The sequence below is a fragment of the Vespa crabro genome, chromosome 2, assembly GCF_910589235.1.
Source record: "Vespa crabro chromosome 2, iyVesCrab1.2, whole genome shotgun sequence".
NCBI classification, from domain to species: domain Eukaryota; kingdom Metazoa; phylum Arthropoda; class Insecta; order Hymenoptera; family Vespidae; genus Vespa; species Vespa crabro.
The window spans coordinates 12,252,745-12,277,163 of record NC_060956.1 but is presented as its reverse complement, the minus strand read 5'-3'; positions in this window follow the sequence as shown (position 1 = coordinate 12,277,163).

Genomic DNA, 24,419 nt, shown 5'->3' with positions numbered 1-24,419 from the left:
ATCTATTCAGACATGGTATTTCAGAAGATCAAACATCCTTTTTATCTTGGTATTGATGTATTAACATTGTTTCATATCGTATATACGATTTTATGCTCATAAAGGCGTATCGTCGAAAAATGAAAGGTTAAAATCACATTCAATTTCAATGATTTTATATTTTTTCGACGCAGAATAAAGAATGAAACTAGATTATATCTTTCCGACTATGCGTAAATATGTGTTGTAACATGATAATTATCGAGAAACCTGATCGACATATGCGTTTTTCGCTATATGCTGAGATAAAAAGGTGAAATCTTTGAACTTACTCGTACAACAGTTTGAAAAATGTTACCAATCGATTCAGACATTGTATTTCAGAAGATCAAAAATCTTTTCTATCTTGGAATTGATGTCTTAACTTTGTTTCATATCGTATATACGATTTTATGCTCATAAAGTTGTATCGTCGAAAACCGAAAGGTTGAAATCTCATTCAATTTCAATGATTTTATATACTTTCGACGCAGAATAAAGAATGAAACTAGATTATATCTTTCCGACTATGTGTAAATGCGTGTTTTAACATGATAATTAATGAGAAACCTGATCGACACATGCGAATTCCGCTATATGCGGAAATATTATCATGAAAACAGTGAAAATACTCGTTCCACTGTTTGAAAAATGTTACCAATCTATTCGGACATTGTATTTCAGAAGATCAAAAATCTTTTCTATCTTGGAATTGATGTCTTAACTTTGTTTCATATCGTATATACGATTTTATGCTCATAAAGGCGTATCGTCGAAAAATGAAAGGTTGAAGTCACATTCAATTTCAATGATTTTATATTTTTTCGACGTAGAATAAAGAATGAAACTAGAATATTTCTTTCCGACTATGCGTTAATACGTGTTGTAGCATGATAATTATCGAGAAACCTGATCGACATATGCGAATTTCGCTATATGCTGAGGTAAAATGGTGAAAACAATGAATTTTCCCGGAGAACATTACGAAAAATGTTACCAATCTATTCAGACATGGTATTTCAGAAGATCAAACATCCTTTTTATCTTGGTATTGATGTATTAACATTGTTTCATATCGTATATACGATTTTATGCTCATAAAGGCGTATCGTCGAAAAATGAAAGGTTGAAGTCACATTCAATTTCAATGATTTTATATTTTTTCGACGCAGAATAAAGAATGAAACTAGAATATTTCTTTCCGACTATTTTTAAATACGTGCTTTAACATGAAAATTATCGAGAAAACTGAACAACACATGTGAATTTCGCTATATGCGGAAATATTATCATGAAAACAGTGAAAATACTCGTTCCACAGTTTGAAAAATGTTACCAATCTATTCAGACATGGTATTTCAGAAGATCAAACATCCTTTTTATCTTGGTATTGATGTATTAACATTGTTTCATATCGTATATACGATTTTATGCTCATAATGGCGTATCGTCGAAAAATGAAAGGTTGAAATCACATTCAATTTCAATGATTTTATATTTTTTTCGACGCAGAATAAAGAATGAAACTAGAATATTTCTTTCCGACTATTTTTAAATACGTGCTTTAACATGAAAATTATCGAGAAAACTGAACAACACATGTGAATTTCGCTATATGCGGAAATATTATCATGAAAACAGTGAAAATACTCGTTCAACAGTTTGAAAAATGTTACCAATCTATTCAGACATGGTATTTCAGAAGATCAAACATCCTTTTTATCTTGGTATTGATGTATTAACATTGTTTCATATCGTATATACGATTTTATGCTCATAATGGCGTATCGTCGAAAAACGAAAGGTTGAAATCTAATTCAATTTCAATGATTTTAAATACTTTCGACGCAGAATAAAGAATGAAACTAGATCATATCTTTCCGACTATGTGTAAATGCGTGTTTTAACATGATAATTAATGAGAAACCTGATCGACACATGCGAATTTCGCTATATGCGGAAATATTATCATGAAAACAGTGAAAATACTCGTTCAACAGTTTGAAAAATGTTACCAATCTATTCAGACATGGTATTTCAGAAGATCAAACATCCTTTTTATCTTGGTATTGATGTATTAACATTGTTTCATATCGTATATACGATTTTATGCTCATAAAGGCGTATCGTCGAAAAATGAAAGGTTAAAATCACATTCAATTTCAATGATTTTATATTTTTTCGACGCAGAATAAAGAATGAAACTAGATTATATCTTTCCGACTATGCGTAAATATGTGTTGTAACATGATAATTATCGAGAAACCTGATCGACATATGCGTTTTTCGCTATATGCTGAGATAAAAAGGTGAAATCTTTGAACTTACTCGTACAACAGTTTGAAAAATGTTACCAATCGATTCAGACATTGTATTTCAGAAGATCAAAAATCTTTTCTATCTTGGAATTGATGTCTTAACTTTGTTTCATATCGTATATACGAATTTATGCTCATAAAGTTGTATCGTCGAAAAACGAAAGGTTGAAATCTCATTCAATTTCAATGATTTTATATACTTTCGACGCAGAATAAAGAATGAAACTAGATTATATCTTTCCGACTATGTGTAAATGCGTGTTTTAACATGATAATTAATGAGAAACCTGATCGACACATGCCAATTCCGCTATATGCGGAAATATTATCATGAAAACAGTGAAAATACTCGTTCCACTGTTTGAAAAATGTTACCAATCTATTCGGACATTGTATTTCAGAAGATCAAAAATCTTTTCTATCTTGGAATTGATGTCTTAACTTTGTTTCATATCGTATATACGATTTTATGCTCATAAAGGCGTATCGTCGAAAAATGAAAGGTTGAAATCACATTCAATTTCAATGATTTTATATTTTTTCGACGTAGAATAAAGAATGAAACTAGAATATTTCTTTCCGACTATGCGTTAATACGTGTTGTAGCATGATAATTATCGAGAAACCTGATCGACATATGCGAATTTCGCTATATGCTGAGGTAAAATGGTGAAAACAATGAATTTTCCCGGAGAACATTACGAAAAATGTTACCAATCTATTCAGACATGGTATTTCAGAAGATCAAACATCCTTTTTATCTTGGTATTGATGTATTAACATTGTTTCATATCGTATATACGATTTTATGCTCATAAAGGCGTATCGTCGAAAAATGAAAGGTTGAAATCACATTCAATTTCAATGATTTTATATTTTTTCGACGCAGAATAAAGAATGAAACTAGAATATTTCTTTCCGACTATTTTTAAATACGTGCTTTAACATGAAAATTATCGAGAAAACTGAACAACACATGTGAATTTCGCTATATGCGGAAATATTATCATGAAAACAGTGAAAATACTCGTTCCACAGTTTGAAAAATGTTACCAATCTATTCAGACATGGTATTTCAGAAGATCAAACATCCTTTTTATCTTGGTATTGATGTATTAACATTGTTTCATATCGTATATACGATTTTATGCTCATAATGGCGTATCGTCGAAAAATGAAAGGTTGAAATCACATTCAATTTCAATGATTTTATATTTTTTCGACGCAGAATAAAGAATGAAACTAGATTATATCTTTCCGACTATGCGTAAATATGTGTTGTAACATGATAATTATCGAGAAACCTGATCGACATATGCGTTTTTCGCTATATGCTGAGATAAAAAGGTGAAATCTTTGAACTTACTCGTACAACAGTTTGAAAAATGTTACCAATCGATTCAGACATTGTATTTCAGAAGATCAAAAATCTTTTCTATCTTGGAATTGATGTCTTAACTTTGTTTCATATCGTATATACGATTTTATGCTCATAAAGTTTTATCGTCGAAAAACGAAAGGTTGAAATCTCATTCAATTTCAATGATTTTATATTTTTTCGACGCAGAATAAAGAATGAAACTAGAATATTTCTTTCCGACTATTTTTAAATACGTGCTTTAACATGAAAATTATCGAGAAAACTGAACAACACATGCGAATTTCGCTATATGCGGAAATATTATCATGAAAACAGTGAAAATACTCGTTCCACTGTTTGAAAAATGTTACCAATCTATTCGGACATTGTATTTCAGAAGATCAAAAATCTTTTCTATCTTGGAATTGATGACTTAACTTTGTTTCATATCCAATATACGATTTTATGCTCATAAAGTTGTATCGTCGAAAAACGAAAGGTTGAAATCTCATTCAATTTCAATGATTTTATATACTTTCGACGCAGAATAAAGAATGAAACTAGAATATTTCTTTCCGACTATGCGTTAATACGTGTTGTAGCATGATAATTATCGAGAAACCTGATCGACATATGCGAATTTCGCTATATGCTGAGGTAAAATGGTGAAAACAATGAATTTTCCCGGACAACAGTACGAAAAATGTTACCAATCTATTCAGACATGGTATTTCAGAAGATCAAACATCCTTTTTATCTTGGTATTGATGTATTAACATTGTTTCATATCGTATATACGATTTTATGCTCATAAAGGCGTATCGTCGAAAAATGAAAGGTTAAAATCACATTCAATTTCAATGATTTTATATTTTTTCGACGCAGAATAAAGAATGAAACTAGATTATATCTTTCCGACTATGCGTAAATATGTGTTGTAACATGATAATTATCGAGAAACCTGATCGACATATGCGTTTTTCGCTATATGCTGAGATAAAAAGGTGAAATCTTTGAACTTACTCGTACAACAGTTTGAAAAATGTTACCAATCGATTCAGACATTGTATTTCAGAAGATCAAAAATCTTTTCTATCTTGGAATTGATGTCTTAACTTTGTTTCATATCGTATATACGATTTTATGCTCATAAAGTTGTATCGTCGAAAAACGAAAGGTTGAAATCTCATTCAATTTCAATGATTTTATATTTTTTCGACGCAGAATAAAGAATGAAACTAGAATATTTCTTTCCGACTATTTTTAAATACGTGCTTTAACATGAAAATTATCGAGAAAACTGAACAACACATGTGAATTTCGCTATATGCGGAAATATTATCATGAAAACAGTGAAAATACTCGTTCCACTGTTTGAAAAATGTTACCAATCTATTCGGACATTGTATTTCAGAAGATCAAAAATCTTTTCTATCTTGGAATTGATGTCTTAACTTTGTTTCATATCCAATATACGATTTTATGCTCATAAAGTTGTATCGTCGAAAAACGAAAGGTTGAAATCTCATTCAATTTCAATGATTTTATATACTTTCGACGCAGAATAAAGAATGAAACTAGAATATTTCTTTCCGACTATGCGTTAATACGTGTTGTAGCATGATAATTATCGAGAAACCTGATCGACATATGCGAATTTCGCTATATGCTGAGGTAAAATGGTGAAAACAATGAATTTTCCCGGACAACAGTACGAAAAATGTTACCAATCTATTCAGACATGGTATTTCAGAAGATCAAACATCCTTTTTATCTTGGTATTGATGTATTAACATTGTTTCATATCGTATATACGATTTTATGCTCATAAAGGCGTATCGTCGAAAAATGAAAGGTTAAAATCACATTCAATTTCAATGATTTTATATTTTTTCGACGCAGAATAAAGAATGAAACTAGATTATATCTTTCCGACTATGCGTAAATATGTGTTGTAACATGATAATTATCGAGAAACCTGATCGACATATGCGTTTTTCGCTATATGCTGAGATAAAAAGGTGAAATCTTTGAACTTACTCGTACAACAGTTTGAAAAATGTTACCAATCGATTCAGACATTGTATTTCAGAAGATCAAAAATCTTTTCTATCTTGGAATTGATGTCTTAACTTTGTTTCATATCGTATATACGATTTTATGCTCATAAAGTTGTATCGTCGAAAAACGAAAGGTTGAAATCTCATTCAATTTCAATGATTTTATATACTTTCGACGCAGAATAAAGAATGAAACTAGATTATATCTTTCCGACTATGTGTAAATGCGTGTTTTAACATGATAATTAATGAGAAACCTGATCGACACATGCGAATTCCGCTATATGCGGAAATATTATCATGAAAACAGTGAAAATACTCGTTCCACTGTTTGAAAAATGTTACCAATCTATTCGGACATTGTATTTCAGAAGATCAAAAATCTTTTCTATCTTGGAATTGATGTCTTAACTTTGTTTCATATCGTATATACGATTTTATGCTCATAAAGGCGTATCGTCGAAAAATGAAAGGTTGAAATCACATTCAATTTCAATGATTTTATATTTTTTCGACGTAGAATAAAGAATGAAACTAGAATATTTCTTTCCGACTATGCGTTAATACGTGTTGTAGCATGATAATTATCGAGAAACCTGATCGACATATGCGAATTTCGCTATATGCTGAGGTAAAATGGTGAAAACAATGAATTTTCCCGGAGAACATTACGAAAAATGTTACCAATCTATTCAGACATGGTATTTCAGAAGATCAAACATCCTTTTTATCTTGGTATTGATGTATTAACATTGTTTCATATCGTATATACGATTTTATGCTCATAAAGGCGTATCGTCGAAAAATGAAAGGTTGAAATCACATTCAATTTCAATGATTTTATATTTTTTCGACGCAGAATAAAGAATGAAACTAGAATATTTCTTTCCGACTATTTTTAAATACGTGCTTTAACATGAAAATTATCGAGAAAACTGAACAACACATGTGAATTTCGCTATATGCGGAAATATTATCATGAAAACAGTGAAAATACTCGTTCCACAGTTTGAAAAATGTTACCAATCTATTCAGACATGGTATTTCAGAAGATCAAACATCCTTTTTATCTTGGTATTGATGTATTAACATTGTTTCATATCGTATATACGATTTTATGCTCATAATGGCGTATCGTCGAAAAATGAAAGGTTGAAATCACATTCAATTTCAATGATTTTATATTTTTTCGACGCAGAATAAAGAATGAAACTAGAATATTTCTTTCCGACTATTTTTAAATACGTGCTTTAACATGAAAATTATCGAGAAAACTGAACAACACATGTGAATTTCGCTATATGCGGAAATATTATCATGAAAACAGTGAAAATACTCGTTCAACAGTTTGAAAAATGTTACCAATCTATTCAGACATGGTATTTCAGAAGATCAAACATCCTTTTTATCTTGGTATTGATGTATTAACATTGTTTCATATCGTATATACGATTTTATGCTCATAATGGCGTATCGTCGAAAAACGAAAGGTTGAAATCTAATTCAATTTCAATGATTTTAAATACTTTCGACGCAGAATAAAGAATGAAACTAGATCATATCTTTCCGACTATGTGTAAATGCGTGTTTTAACATGATAATTAATGAGAAACCTGATCGACACATGCGAATTTCGCTATATGCGGAAATATTATCATGAAAACAGTGAAAATACTCGTTCAACAGTTTGAAAAATGTTACCAATCTATTCGGACATTGTATTTCAGAAGATCAAAAATCTTTTCTATCTTGGAATTGATGTCTTAACTTTGTTTCATATCCAATATACGATTTTATGCTCATAAAGTTGTATCGTCGAAAAACGAAAGGTTGAAATCTCATTCAATTTCAATGATTTTATATACTTTCGACGCAGAATAAAGAATGAAACTAGAATATTTCTTTCCGACTATGCGTTAATACGTGTTGTAGCATGATAATTATCGAGAAACCTGATCGACATATGCGAATTTCGCTATATGCTGAGGTAAAATGGTGAAAACAATGAATTTTCCCGGACAACAGTACGAAAAATGTTACCAATCTATTCAGACATGGTATTTCAGAAGATCAAACATCCTTTTTATCTTGGTATTGATGTATTAACATTGTTTCATATCGTATATACGATTTTATGCTCATAAAGGCGTATCGTCGAAAAATGAAAGGTTAAAATCACATTCAATTTCAATGATTTTATATTTTTTCGACGCAGAATAAAGAATGAAACTAGATTATATCTTTCCGACTATGCGTAAATATGTGTTGTAACATGATAATTATCGAGAAACCTGATCGACATATGCGTTTTTCGCTATATGCTGAGATAAAATGGTGAAATCTTTGAACTTACTCGTACAACAGTTTGAAAAATGTTACCAATCGATTCAGACATTGTATTTCAGAAGATCAAAAATCTTTTCTATCTTGGAATTGATGTCTTAACTTTGTTTCATATCCAATATACGATTTTATGCTCATAAAGTTGTATCGTCGAAAAACGAAAGGTTGAAATCTCATTCAATTTCAATGATTTTATATACTTTCGACGCAGAATAAAGAATGAAACTAGATTATATCTTTCCGACTATGTGTAAATACGTGTTGTAACATGATAATTATCGAGAAACCTGATCGACATATGCGAATTTCGCTATATGCTGAGGTAAAATGGTGAAAACAATGAATTTTCCCGGACAACAGTACGAAAAATGTTACCAATCTATTCAGACATGTTATTTCAGAAGATCAAACATCCTTTTTATCTTGGTATTGATGTATTAACATTGTTTCATATCGTATATACGATTTTATGCTCATAAAGGCGTATCGTCGAAAAATGAAAGGTTAAAATCACATTCAATTTCAATGATTTTATATTTTTTCGACGCAGAATAAAGAATGAAACTAGATTATATCTTTCCGACTATGCGTAAATATGTGTTGTAACATGATAATTATCGAGAAACCTGATCGACATATGCGTTTTTCGCTATATGCTGAGATAAAAAGGTGAAATCTTTGAACTTACTCGTACAACAGTTTGAAAAATGTTACCAATCGATTCAGACATTGTATTTCAGAAGATCAAAAATCTTTTCTATCTTGGAATTGATGTCTTAACTTTGTTTCATATCGTATATACGATTTTATGCTCATAAAGTTGTATCGTCGAAAAACGAAAGGTTGAAATCTCATTCAATTTCAATGATTTTATATACTTTCGACGCAGAATAAAGAATGAAACTAGATTATATCTTTCCGACTATGTGTAAATGCGTGTTTTAACATGATAATTAATGAGAAACCTGATCGACACATGCGAATTCCGCTATATGCGGAAATATTATCATGAAAACAGTGAAAATACTCGTTCCACTGTTTGAAAAATGTTACCAATCTATTCGGACATTGTATTTCAGAAGATCAAAAATCTTTTCAATCTTGGAATTGATGTCTTAACTTTGTTTCATATCGTATATACGATTTTATGCTCATAAAGGCGTATCGTAGAAAAATGAAAGGTTGAAATCACATTCAATTTCAATGATTTTATATTTTTTCGACGTAGAATAAAGAATGAAACTAGAATATTTCTTTCCGACTATGCGTTAATACGTGTTGTAGCATGATAATTATCGAGAAACCTGATCGACATATGCGAATTTCGCTATATGCTGAGGTAAAATGGTGAAAACAATGAATTTTCCCGGACAACAGTACGAAAAATGTTACCAATCTATTCAGACATGGTATTTCAGAAGATCAAACATCCTTTTTATCTTGGTATTGATGTATTAACATTGTTTCATATCGTATATACGATTTTATGCTCATAAAGGCGTATCGTCGAAAAATGAAAGGTTAAAATCACATTCAATTTCAATGATTTTATATTTTTTCGACGCAGAATAAAGAATGAAACTAGATTATATCTTTCCGACTATGCGTAAATATGTGTTGTAACATGATAATTATCGAGAAACCTGATCGACATATGCGTTTTTCGCTATATGCTGAGATAAAATGGTGAAATCTTTGAACTTACTCGTACAACAGTTTGAAAAATGTTACCAATCGATTCAGACATTGTATTTCAGAAGATCAAAAATCTTTTCTATCTTGGAATTGATGTCTTAACTTTGTTTCATATCGTATATACGATTTTATGCTCATAAAGTTGTATCGTCGAAAACCGAAAGGTTGAAATCTCATTCAATTTCAATGATTTTATATACTTTCGACGCAGAATAAAGAATGAAACTAGATTATATCTTTCCGACTATGTGTAAATGCGTGTTTTAACATGATAATTAATGAGAAACCTGATCGACACATGCGAATTCCGCTATATGCGGAAATATTATCATGAAAACAGTGAAAATACTCGTTCCACTGTTTGAAAAATGTTACCAATCTATTCGGACATTGTATTTCAGAAGATCAAAAATCTTTTCTATCTTGGAATTGATGTCTTAACTTTGTTTCATATCGTATATACGATTTTATGCTCATAAAGGCGTATCGTCGAAAAATGAAAGGTTGAAATCACATTCAATTTCAATGATTTTATATTTTTTCGACGTAGAATAAAGAATGAAACTAGAATATTTCTTTCCGACTATGCGTTAATACGTGTTGTAGCATGATAATTATCGAGAAACCTGATCGACATATGCGAATTTCGCTATATGCTGAGGTAAAATGGTGAAAACAATGAATTTTCCCGGAGAACATTACGAAAAATGTTACCAATCTATTCAGACATGGTATTTCAGAAGATCAAACATCCTTTTTATCTTGGTATTGATGTATTAACATTGTTTCATATCGTATATACGATTTTATGCTCATAAAGGCGTATCGTCGAAAAATGAAAGGTTGAAGTCACATTCAATTTCAATGATTTTATATTTTTTCGACGCAGAATAAAGAATGAAACTAGAATATTTCTTTCCGACTATTTTTAAATACGTGCTTTAACATGAAAATTATCGAGAAAACTGAACAACACATGTGAATTTCGCTATATGCGGAAATATTATCATGAAAACAGTGAAAATACTCGTTCCACAGTTTGAAAAATGTTACCAATCTATTCAGACATGGTATTTCAGAAGATCAAACATCCTTTTTATCTTGGTATTGATGTATTAACATTGTTTCATATCGTATATACGATTTTATGCTCATAATGGCGTATCGTCGAAAAATGAAAGGTTGAAATCACATTCAATTTCAATGATTTTATATTTTTTCGACGCAGAATAAAGAATGAAACTAGAATATTTCTTTCCGACTATTTTTAAATACGTGCTTTAACATGAAAATTATCGAGAAAACTGAACAACACATGTGAATTTCGCTATATGCGGAAATATTATCATGAAAACAGTGAAAATACTCGTTCAACAGTTTGAAAAATGTTACCAATCTATTCAGACATGGTATTTCAGAAGATCAAACATCCTTTTTATCTTGGTATTGATGTATTAACATTGTTTCATATCGTATATACGATTTTATGCTCATAATGGCGTATCGTCGAAAAACGAAAGGTTGAAATCTAATTCAATTTCAATGATTTTAAATACTTTCGACGCAGAATAAAGAATGAAACTAGATCATATCTTTCCGACTATGTGTAAATGCGTGTTTTAACATGATAATTAATGAGAAACCTGATCGACACATGCGAATTTCGCTATATGCGGAAATATTATCATGAAAACAGTGAAAATACTCGTTCAACAGTTTGAAAAATGTTACCAATCTATTCAGACATGGTATTTCAGAAGATCAAACATCCTTTTTATCTTGGTATTGATGTATTAACATTGTTTCATATCGTATATACGATTTTATGCTCATAAAGGCGTATCGTCGAAAAATGAAAGGTTAAAATCACATTCAATTTCAATGATTTTATATTTTTTCGACGCAGAATAAAGAATGAAACTAGATTATATCTTTCCGACTATGCGTAAATATGTGTTGTAACATGATAATTATCGAGAAACCTGATCGACATATGCGTTTTTCGCTATATGCTGAGATAAAAAGGTGAAATCTTTGAACTTACTCGTACAACAGTTTGAAAAATGTTACCAATCGATTCAGACATTGTATTTCAGAAGATCAAAAATCTTTTCTATCTTGGAATTGATGTCTTAACTTTGTTTCATATCGTATATACGAATTTATGCTCATAAAGTTGTATCGTCGAAAAACGAAAGGTTGAAATCTCATTCAATTTCAATGATTTTATATACTTTCGACGCAGAATAAAGAATGAAACTAGATTATATCTTTCCGACTATGTGTAAATGCGTGTTTTAACATGATAATTAATGAGAAACCTGATCGACACATGCCAATTCCGCTATATGCGGAAATATTATCATGAAAACAGTGAAAATACTCGTTCCACTGTTTGAAAAATGTTACCAATCTATTCGGACATTGTATTTCAGAAGATCAAAAATCTTTTCTATCTTGGAATTGATGTCTTAACTTTGTTTCATATCGTATATACGATTTTATGCTCATAAAGGCGTATCGTCGAAAAATGAAAGGTTGAAATCACATTCAATTTCAATGATTTTATATTTTTTCGACGTAGAATAAAGAATGAAACTAGAATATTTCTTTCCGACTATGCGTTAATACGTGTTGTAGCATGATAATTATCGAGAAACCTGATCGACATATGCGAATTTCGCTATATGCTGAGGTAAAATGGTGAAAACAATGAATTTTCCCGGAGAACATTACGAAAAATGTTACCAATCTATTCAGACATGGTATTTCAGAAGATCAAACATCCTTTTTATCTTGGTATTGATGTATTAACATTGTTTCATATCGTATATACGATTTTATGCTCATAAAGGCGTATCGTCGAAAAATGAAAGGTTGAAATCACATTCAATTTCAATGATTTTATATTTTTTCGACGCAGAATAAAGAATGAAACTAGAATATTTCTTTCCGACTATTTTTAAATACGTGCTTTAACATGAAAATTATCGAGAAAACTGAACAACACATGTGAATTTCGCTATATGCGGAAATATTATCATGAAAACAGTGAAAATACTCGTTCCACAGTTTGAAAAATGTTACCAATCTATTCAGACATGGTATTTCAGAAGATCAAACATCCTTTTTATCTTGGTATTGATGTATTAACATTGTTTCATATCGTATATACGATTTTATGCTCATAATGGCGTATCGTCGAAAAATGAAAGGTTGAAATCACATTCAATTTCAATGATTTTATATTTTTTCGACGCAGAATAAAGAATGAAACTAGATTATATCTTTCCGACTATGCGTAAATATGTGTTGTAACATGATAATTATCGAGAAACCTGATCGACATATGCGTTTTTCGCTATATGCTGAGATAAAAAGGTGAAATCTTTGAACTTACTCGTACAACAGTTTGAAAAATGTTACCAATCGATTCAGACATTGTATTTCAGAAGATCAAAAATCTTTTCTATCTTGGAATTGATGTCTTAACTTTGTTTCATATCGTATATACGATTTTATGCTCATAAAGTTTTATCGTCGAAAAACGAAAGGTTGAAATCTCATTCAATTTCAATGATTTTATATTTTTTCGACGCAGAATAAAGAATGAAACTAGAATATTTCTTTCCGACTATTTTTAAATACGTGCTTTAACATGAAAATTATCGAGAAAACTGAACAACACATGCGAATTTCGCTATATGCGGAAATATTATCATGAAAACAGTGAAAATACTCGTTCCACTGTTTGAAAAATGTTACCAATCTATTCGGACATTGTATTTCAGAAGATCAAAAATCTTTTCTATCTTGGAATTGATGACTTAACTTTGTTTCATATCCAATATACGATTTTATGCTCATAAAGTTGTATCGTCGAAAAACGAAAGGTTGAAATCTCATTCAATTTCAATGATTTTATATACTTTCGACGCAGAATAAAGAATGAAACTAGAATATTTCTTTCCGACTATGCGTTAATACGTGTTGTAGCATGATAATTATCGAGAAACCTGATCGACATATGCGAATTTCGCTATATGCTGAGGTAAAATGGTGAAAACAATGAATTTTCCCGGACAACAGTACGAAAAATGTTACCAATCTATTCAGACATGGTATTTCAGAAGATCAAACATCCTTTTTATCTTGGTATTGATGTATTAACATTGTTTCATATCGTATATACGATTTTATGCTCATAAAGGCGTATCGTCGAAAAATGAAAGGTTAAAATCACATTCAATTTCAATGATTTTATATTTTTTCGACGCAGAATAAAGAATGAAACTAGATTATATCTTTCCGACTATGCGTAAATATGTGTTGTAACATGATAATTATCGAGAAACCTGATCGACATATGCGTTTTTCGCTATATGCTGAGATAAAATGGTGAAATCTTTGAACTTACTCGTACAACAGTTTGAAAAATGTTACCAATCGATTCAGACATTGTATTTCAGAAGATCAAAAATCTTTTCTATCTTGGAATTGATGTCTTAACTTTGTTTCATATCGTATATACGATTTTATGCTCATAAAGTTGTATCGTCGAAAAACGAAAGGTTGAAATCTCATTCAATTTCAATGATTTTATATTTTTTCGACGCAGAATAAAGAATGAAACTAGAATATTTCTTTCCGACTATTTTTAAATACGTGCTTTAACATGAAAATTATCGAGAAAACTGAACAACACATGTGAATTTCGCTATATGCGGAAATATTATCATGAAAACAGTGAAAATACTCGTTCCACTGTTTGAAAAATGTTACCAATCTATTCGGACATTGTATTTCAGAAGATCAAAAATCTTTTCTATCTTGGAATTGATGTCTTAACTTTGTTTCATATCCAATATACGATTTTATGCTCATAAAGTTGTATCGTCGAAAAACGAAAGGTTGAAATCTCATTCAATTTCAATGATTTTATATACTTTCGACGCAGAATAAAGAATGAAACTAGAATATTTCTTTCCGACTATGCGTTAATACGTGTTGTAGCATGATAATTATCGAGAAACCTGATCGACATATGCGAATTTCGCTATATGCTGAGGTAAAATGGTGAAAACAATGAATTTTCCCGGACAACAGTACGAAAAATGTTACCAATCTATTCAGACATGGTATTTCAGAAGATCAAACATCCTTTTTATCTTGGTATTGATGTATTAACATTGTTTCATATCGTATATACGATTTTATGCTCATAAAGGCGTATCGTCGAAAAATGAAAGGTTAAAATCACATTCAATTTCAATGATTTTATATTTTTTCGACGCAGAATAAAGAATGAAACTAGATTATATCTTTCCGACTATGCGTAAATATGTGTTGTAACATGATAATTATCGAGAAACCTGATCGACATATGCGTTTTTCGCTATATGCTGAGATAAAATGGTGAAATCTTTGAACTTACTCGTACAACAGTTTGAAAAATGTTACCAATCGATTCAGACATTGTATTTCAGAAGATCAAAAATCTTTTCTATCTTGGAATTGATGTCTTAACTTTGTTTCATATCGTATATACGATTTTATGCTCATAAAGTTGTATCGTCGAAAAACGAAAGGTTGAAATCTCATTCAATTTCAATGATTTTATATACTTTCGACGCAGAATAAAGAATGAAACTAGATTATATCTTTCCGACTATGTGTAAATGCGTGTTTTAACATGATAATTAATGAGAAACCTGATCGACACATGCGAATTCCGCTATATGCGGAAATATTATCATGAAAACAGTGAAAATACTCGTTCCACAGTTTGAAAAATGTTACCAATCTATTCGGACATTGTATTTCAGAAGATCAAAAATCTTTTCTATCTTGGAATTGATGTCTTAACTTTGTTTCATATCGTATATACGATTTTATGCTCATAAAGGCGTATCGTCGAAAAATGAAAGGTTGAAATCACATTCAATTTCAATGATTTTATATTTTTTCGACGTAGAATAAAGAATGAAACTAGAATATTTCTTTCCGACTATGCGTTAATACGTGTTGTAGCATGATAATTATCGAGAAACCTGATCGACATATGCGAATTTCGCTATATGCTGAGGTAAAATGGTGAAAACAATGAATTTTCCCGGAGAACATTACGAAAAATGTTACCAATCTATTCAGACATGGTATTTCAGAAGATCAAACATCCTTTTTATCTTGGTATTGATGTATTAACATTGTTTCATATCGTATATACGATTTTATGCTCATAAAGGCGTATCGTCGAAAAATGAAAGGTTGAAATCACATTCAATTTCAATGATTTTATATTTTTTCGACGCAGAATAAAGAATGAAACTAGAATATTTCTTTCCGACTATTTTTAAATACGTGCTTTAACATGAAAATTATCGAGAAAACTGAACAACACATGTGAATTTCGCTATATGCGGAAATATTATCATGAAAACAGTGAAAATACTCGTTCCACAGTTTGAAAAATGTTACCAATCTATTCAGACATGGTATTTCAGAAGATCAAACATCCTTTTTATCTTGGTATTGATGTATTAACATTGTTTCATATCGTATATACGATTTTATGCTCATAATGGCGTATCGTCGAAAAATGAAAGGTTGAAATCACATTCAATTTCAATGATTTTATATTTTTTCGACGCAGAATAAAGAATGAAACTAGAATATTTCTTTCCGACTATTTTTAAATACGTGCTTTAACATGAAAATTATCGAGAAAACTGAACAACACATGTGAATTTCGCTATATGCGGAAATATTATCATGAAAACAGTGAAAATACTCGTTCAACAGTTTGAAAAATGTTACCAATCTATTCAGACATGGTATTTCAGAAGATCAAACATCCTTTTTATCTTGGTATTGATGTATTAACATTGTTTCATATCGTATATACGATTTTATGCTCATAATGGCGTATCGTCGAAAAACGAAAGGTTGAAATCTAATTCAATTTCAATGATTTTAAATACTTTCGACGCAGAATAAAGAATGAAACTAGATCATATCTTTCCGACTATGTGTAAATGCGTGTTTTAACATGATAATTAATGAGAAACCTGATCGACACATGCGAATTTCGCTATATGCGGAAATATTATCATGAAAACAGTGAAAATACTCGTTCAACAGTTTGAAAAATGTTACCAATCTATTCGGACATTGTATTTCAGAAGATCAAAAATCTTTTCTATCTTGGAATTGATGTCTTAACTTTGTTTCATATCCAATATACGATTTTATGCTCATAAAGTTGTATCGTCGAAAAACGAAAGGTTGAAATCTCATTCAATTTCAATGATTTTATATACTTTCGACGCAGAATAAAGAATGAAACTAGAATATTTCTTTCCGACTATGCGTTAATACGTGTTGTAGCATGATAATTATCGAGAAACCTGATCGACATATGCGAATTTCGCTATATGCTGAGGTAAAATGGTGAAAACAATGAATTTTCCCGGACAACAGTACGAAAAATGTTACCAATCTATTCAGACATGGTATTTCAGAAGATCAAACATCCTTTTTATCTTGGTATTGATGTATTAACATTGTTTCATATCGTATATACGATTTTATGCTCATAAAGGCGTATCGTCGAAAAATGAAAGGTTAAAATCACATTCAATTTCAATGATTTTATATTTTTTCGACGCAGAATAAAGAATGAAACTAGATTATATCTTTCCGACTATGCGTAAATATGTGTTGTAACATGATAATTATCGAGAAACCTGATCGACATATGCGTTTTTCGCTATATGCTGAGATAAAATGGTGAAATCTTTGAACTTACTCGTACAACAGTTTGAAAAATGTTACCAATCGATTCAGACATTGTATTTCAGAAGATCAAAAATCTTTTCTATCTTGGAATTGATGTCTTAACTTTGTTTCATATCCAATATACGATTTTATGCTCATAAAGTTGTATCGTCGAAAAACGAAAGGTTGAAATCTCATTCAATTTCAATGATTTTATATACTTTCGACGCAGAATAAAGAATGAAACTAGATTATATCTTTCCGACTATGCGTAAATACGTGTTGTAGCATGATAATTATCGAGAAACCTGATCGACATATGCGAATTTCGCTATATGCTGAGGTAAAATGGTGAAAACAATGAATTTTCCCGGACAACAGTACGAAAAATGTTACCAATCTATTCAGACATGTTATTTCAGAAGATCAAACATCCTTTTTATCTTGGTATTGATGTATTAACATTGTTTCATATCGTATATACGATTTTATGCTCATAAAGGCGTATCGTCGAAAAATGAAAGGTTAAAATCACATTCAATTTCAATGATTTTATATTTTTTCGACGCAGAATAAAGAATGAAACTAGATTATATCTTTCCGACTATGCGTAAATATGTGTTGTAACATGATAATTATCGAGAAACCTGATCGACATATGCGTTTTTCGCTATATGCTGAGATAAAAAGGTGAAATCTTTGAACTTACTCGTACAACAGTTTGAAAAATGTTACCAATCGATTCAGACATTGTATTTCAGAAGATCAAAAATCTTTTCTATCTTGGAATTGATGTCTTAACTTTGTTTCATATCGTATATACGATTTTATGCTCATAAAGTTGTATCGTCGAAAAACGAAAGGTTGAAATCTCATTCAATTTCAATGATTTTATATACTTTCGACGCAGAATAAAGAATGAAACTAGATTATATCTTTCCGACTATGTGTAAATGCGTGTTTTAACATGATAATTAATGAGAAACCTGATCGACACATGCGAATTCCGCTATATGCGGAAATATTATCATGAAAACAGTGAAAATACTCGTTCCACAGTTTGAAAAATGTTACCAATCTATTCGGACATTGTATTTCAGAAGATCAAAAATCTTTTCAATCTTGGAATTGATGTCTTAACTTTGTTTCATATCGTATATACGATTTTATGCTCATAAAGGCGTATCGTAGAAAAATGAAAGGTTGAAATCACATTCAATTTCAATGATTTTATATTTTTTCGACGTAGAATAAAGAATGAAACTAGAATATTTCTTTCCGACTATGCGTTAATACGTGTTGTAGCATGATAATTATCGAGAAACCTGATCGACATATGCGAATTTCGCTATATGCTGAGGTAAAATGGTGAAAACAATGAATTTTCCCGGACAACAGTACGAAAAATGTTACCAATCTATTCAGACATGGTATTTCAGAAGATCAAACATCCTTTTTATCTTGGTATTGATGTATTAACATTGTTTCATATCGTATATACGATTTTATGCTCATAAAGGCGTATCGTCGAAAAATGAAAGGTTAAAATCACATTCAATTTCAATGATTTTATATTTTTTCGACGCAGAATAAAGAATGAAACTAGATTATATCTTTCCGACTATGCGTAAATATGTGTTGTAACATGATAATTATCGAGAAACCTGATCGACATATGCGTTTTTCGCTATATGCTGAGATAAAATGGTGAAATCTTTGAACTTACTCGTACAACAGTTTGAAAAATGTTACCAATCGATTCAGACATTGTATTTCAGAAGATCAAAAATCTTTTCTATCTTGGAATTGATGTCTTAACTTTGTTTCATATCCAATATACGATTTTATGCTCATAAAGTTGTATCGTCGAAAAACGAAAGGTTGAAATCTCATTCAATTTCAATGATTTTATATACTTTCGACGCAGAATAAAGAATGAAACTAGATCATATCTTTCCGACTATGTGTAAATGCGTGTTGTAGCATGATAATTATCGAGAAACCTGATCGACATATGCGAATTTCGCTATATGCTGAGGTAAAATGGTGAAAACAATGAATTTTCCCGGACAACAGTACGAAAAATGTTACCAATCTATTCAGACATGGTATTTCAGAAGATCAAACATCCTTTTTATCTTGGTATTGATGTATTAACATTGTTTCATATCGTATATACGATTTTATGCTCATAAAGGCGTATCGTCGAAAAATGAAAGGTTAAAATCACATTCAATTTCAATGATTTTATATTTTTTCGCCGCAGAATAAAGAATGAAACTAGATTATATCTTTCCGACTATGCGTAAATATGTGTTGTAACATGATAATTATCGAGAAACCTGATCGACATATGCGTTTTTCGCTATATGCTGAGATAAAAAGGTGAAATCTTTGAACTTACTCGTACAACAGTTTGAAAAATGTTACCAATCGATTCAGACATTGTATTTCAGAAGATCAAAAATCTTTTCTATCTTGGAATTGATGTCTTAACTTTGTTTCATATCGTATATACGATTTTATGCTCATAAAGTTGTATCGTCGAAAAACGAAAGGTTGAAATCTCATTCAATTTCAATGATTTTATATACTTTCGACGCAGAATAAAGAATGAAACTAGATTATATCTTTCCGACTATGTGTAAATGCGTGTTTTAACATGATAATTAATGAGAAACCTGATCGACACATGCGAATTCCGCTATATGCGGAAATATTATCATGAAAACAGTGAAAATACTCGTTCCACTGTTTGAAAAATGTTACCAATCTATTCGGACATTGTATTTCAGAAGATCAAAAATCTTTTCAATCTTGGAATTGATGTCTTAACTTTGTTTCATATCGTATATACGATTTTATGCTCATAAAGGCGTATCGTAGAAAAATGAAAGGTTGAAATCACATTCAATTTCAATGATTTTATATTTTTTCGACGTAGAATAAAGAATGAAACTAGAATATTTCTTTCCGACTATGCGTTAATACGTGTTGTAGCATGATAATTATCGAGAAACCTGATCGACATATGCGAATTTCGCTATATGCTGAGGTAAAATGGTGAAAACAATGAATTTTCCCGGAGAACATTACGAAAAATGTTACCAATCTATTCAGACATGGTATTTCAGAAGATCAAACATCCTTTTTATCTTGGTATTGATGTATTAACATTGTTTCATATCGTATATACGATTTTATGCTCATAAAGGCGTATCGTCGAAAAATGAAAGGTTGAAATCACATTCAATTTCAATGATTTTATATTTTTTCGACGCAGAATAAAGAATGAAACTAGAATATTTCTTTCCGACTATTTTTAAATACATGCTTTAACATGAAAATTATCGAGAAAACTGAACAACACATGTGAATTTCGCTATATGCGGAAATATTATCATGAAAACAGTGAAAATACTCGTTCCACAGTTTGAAAAATGTTACCAATCTATTCAGACATGGTATTTCAGAAGATCAAACATCCTTTTTATCTTGGTATTGATGTATTAACATTGTTTCATATCGTATATACGATTTTATGCTCATAATGGCGTATCGTCGAAAAATGAAAGGTTGAAATCACATTCAATTTCAATGATTTTATATTTTTTCGACGCAGAATAAAGAATGAAACTAGAATATTTCTTTCCGACTATTTTTAAATACGTGCTTTAACATGAAAATTATCGAGAAAACTGAACAACACATGTGAATTTCGCTATATGCGGAAATATTATCATGAAAACAGTGAAAATACTCGTTCAACAGTTTGAAAAATGTTACCAATCTATTCAGACATGGTATTTCAGAAGATCAAACATCCTTTTTATCTTGGTATTGATGTATTAACATTGTTTCATATCGTATATACGATTTTATGCTCATAATGGCGTATCGTCGAAAAACGAAAGGTTGAAATCTAATTCAATTTCAATGATTTTAAATACTTTCGACGCAGAATAAAGAATGAAACTAGATCATATCTTTCCGACTATGTGTAAATGCGTGTTTTAACATGATAATTAATGAGAAACCTGATCGACACATGCGAATTTCGCTATATGCGGAAATATTATCATGAAAACAGTGAAAATACTCGTTCAACAGTTTGAAAAATGTTACCAATCTATTCGGACATTGTATTTCAGAAGATCAAAAATCTTTTCTATCTTGGAATTGATGTCTTAACTTTGTTTCATATCCAATATACGATTTTATGCTCATAAAGTTGTATCGTCGAAAAACGAAAGGTTGAAATCTCATTCAATTTCAATGATTTTATATACTTTCGACGCAGAATAAAGAATGAAACTAGAATATTTCTTTCCGACTATGCGTTAATACGTGTTGTAGCATGATAATTATCGAGAAACCTGATCGACATATGCGAATTTCGCTATATGCTGAGGTAAAATGGTGAAAACAATGAATTTTCCCGGACAACAGTACGAAAAATGTTACCAATCTATTCAGACATGGTATTTCAGAAGATCAAACATCCTTTTTATCTTGGTATTGATGTATTAACATTGTTTCATATCGTATATACGATTTTATGCTCATAAAGGCGTATCGTCGAAAAATGAAAGGTTAAAATCACATTCAATTTCAATGATTTTATATTTTTTCGACGCAGAATAAAGAATGAAACTAGATTATATCTTTCCGACTATGCGTAAATATGTGTTGTAACATGATAATTATCGAGAAACCTGATCGACATATGCGTTTTTCGCTATATGCTGAGATAAAAAGGTGAAATCTTTGAACTTACTCGTACAACAGTTTGAAAAATGTTACCAATCGATTCAGACATTGTATTTCAGAAGATCAAAAATCTTTTCTATCTTGGAATTGATGTCTTAACTTTGTTTCATATCGTATATACGATTTTATGCTCATAAAGTTGTATCGTCGAAAAACGAAAGGTTGAAATCTCATTCAATTTCAATGATTTTATATACTTTCGACGCAGAATAAAGAATGAAACTAGATTATATCTTTCCGACTATGTGTAAATGCGTGTTTTAACATGATAATTAATGAGAAACCTGATCGACACATGCGAATTCCGCTATATGCGGAAATATTATCATGAAAACAGTGAAAATACTCGTTCCACTGTTTGAAAAATGTTACCAATCTATTCGGACATGGTATTTCAGAAGATCAAACATCCTTTTTATCTTGGTATTGATGTATTAACATTGTTTCATATCGTATATACGATTTTATGCTCATAAAGGCGTATCGTCGAAAAATGAAAGGTTGAAATCACATTCAATTTCAATGATTTTATATTTTTTCGACGCAGAATAAAGAATGAAACTAGAATATTTCTTTCCGACTATTTTTAAATACGTGCTTTAACATGAAAATTATCGAGAAAACTGAACAACACATGTGAATTTCGCTATATGCGGAAATATTATCATGAAAACTGTGAAAATACTCGTTCCACAGTTTGAAAAATGTTACCAATCTATTCAGACATGGTATTTCAGAAGATCAAACATCCTTTTTATCTTGGTATTGATGTATTAACATTGTTTCATATCGTATATACGATTTTATGCTCATAATGGCGTATCGTCGAAAAATGAAAGGTTGAAATCACATTCAATTTCAATGATTTTATATTTTTTCGACGCAGAATAAAGAATGAAACTAGAATATTTCTTTCCGACTATTTTTAAATACGTGCTTTAACATGAAAATTATCGAGAAAACTGAACAACACATGTGAATTTCGCTATATGCGGAAATATTATCATGAAAACAGTGAAAATACTCGTTCCACAGTTTGAAAAATGTTACCAATCTATTCGGACATTGTATTTCAGAAGATCAAAAATCTTTTCTATCTTGGAATTGATGTCTTAACTTTGTTTCATATCCAATATACGATTTTATGCTCATAAAGTTGTATCGTCGAAAAACGAAAGGTTGAAATCTAATTCAATTTCAATGATTTTAAATACTTTCGACGCAGAATAAAGAATGAAACTAGATCATATCTTTCCGACTATGTGTAAATGCGTGTTTTAACATGATAATTAATGAGAAACCTGATCGACACATGCGAATTTCGCTATATGCGGAAATATTATCATGAAAACAGTGAAAATACTCGTTCAACAGTTTGAAAAATGTTACCAATCTATTCGGACATTGTATTTCAGAAGATCAAAAATCTTTTCTATCTTGGAATTGATGTCTTAACTTTGTTTCATATCCAATATACGATTTTATGCTCATAAAGTTGTATCGTCGAAAAACGAAAGGTTGAAATCTCATTCAATTTCAATGATTTTATATACTTTCGACGCAGAATAAAGAATGAAACTAGAATATTTCTTTCCGACTATGCGTTAATACGTGTTGTAGCATGATAATTATCGAGAAACCTGATCGACATATGCGAATTTCGCTATATGCTGAGGTAAAATGGTGAAAACAATGAATTTTCCCGGACAACAGTACGAAAAATGTTACCAATCTATTCAGACATGGTATTTCAGAAGATCAAACATCCTTTTTATCTTGGTATTGATGTATTAACATTGTTTCATATCGTATATACGATTTTATGCTCATAAAGGCGTATCGTCGAAAAATGAAAGGTTAAAATCACATTCAATTTCAATGATTTTATATTTTTTCGACGCAGAATAAAGAATGAAACTAGATTATATCTTTCCGACTATGCGTAAATATGTGTTGTAACATGATAATTATCGAGAAACCTGATCGACATATGCGTTTTTCGCTATATGCTGAGATAAAAAGGTGAAATCTTTGAACTTACTCGTACAACAGTTTGAAAAATGTTACCAATCGATTCAG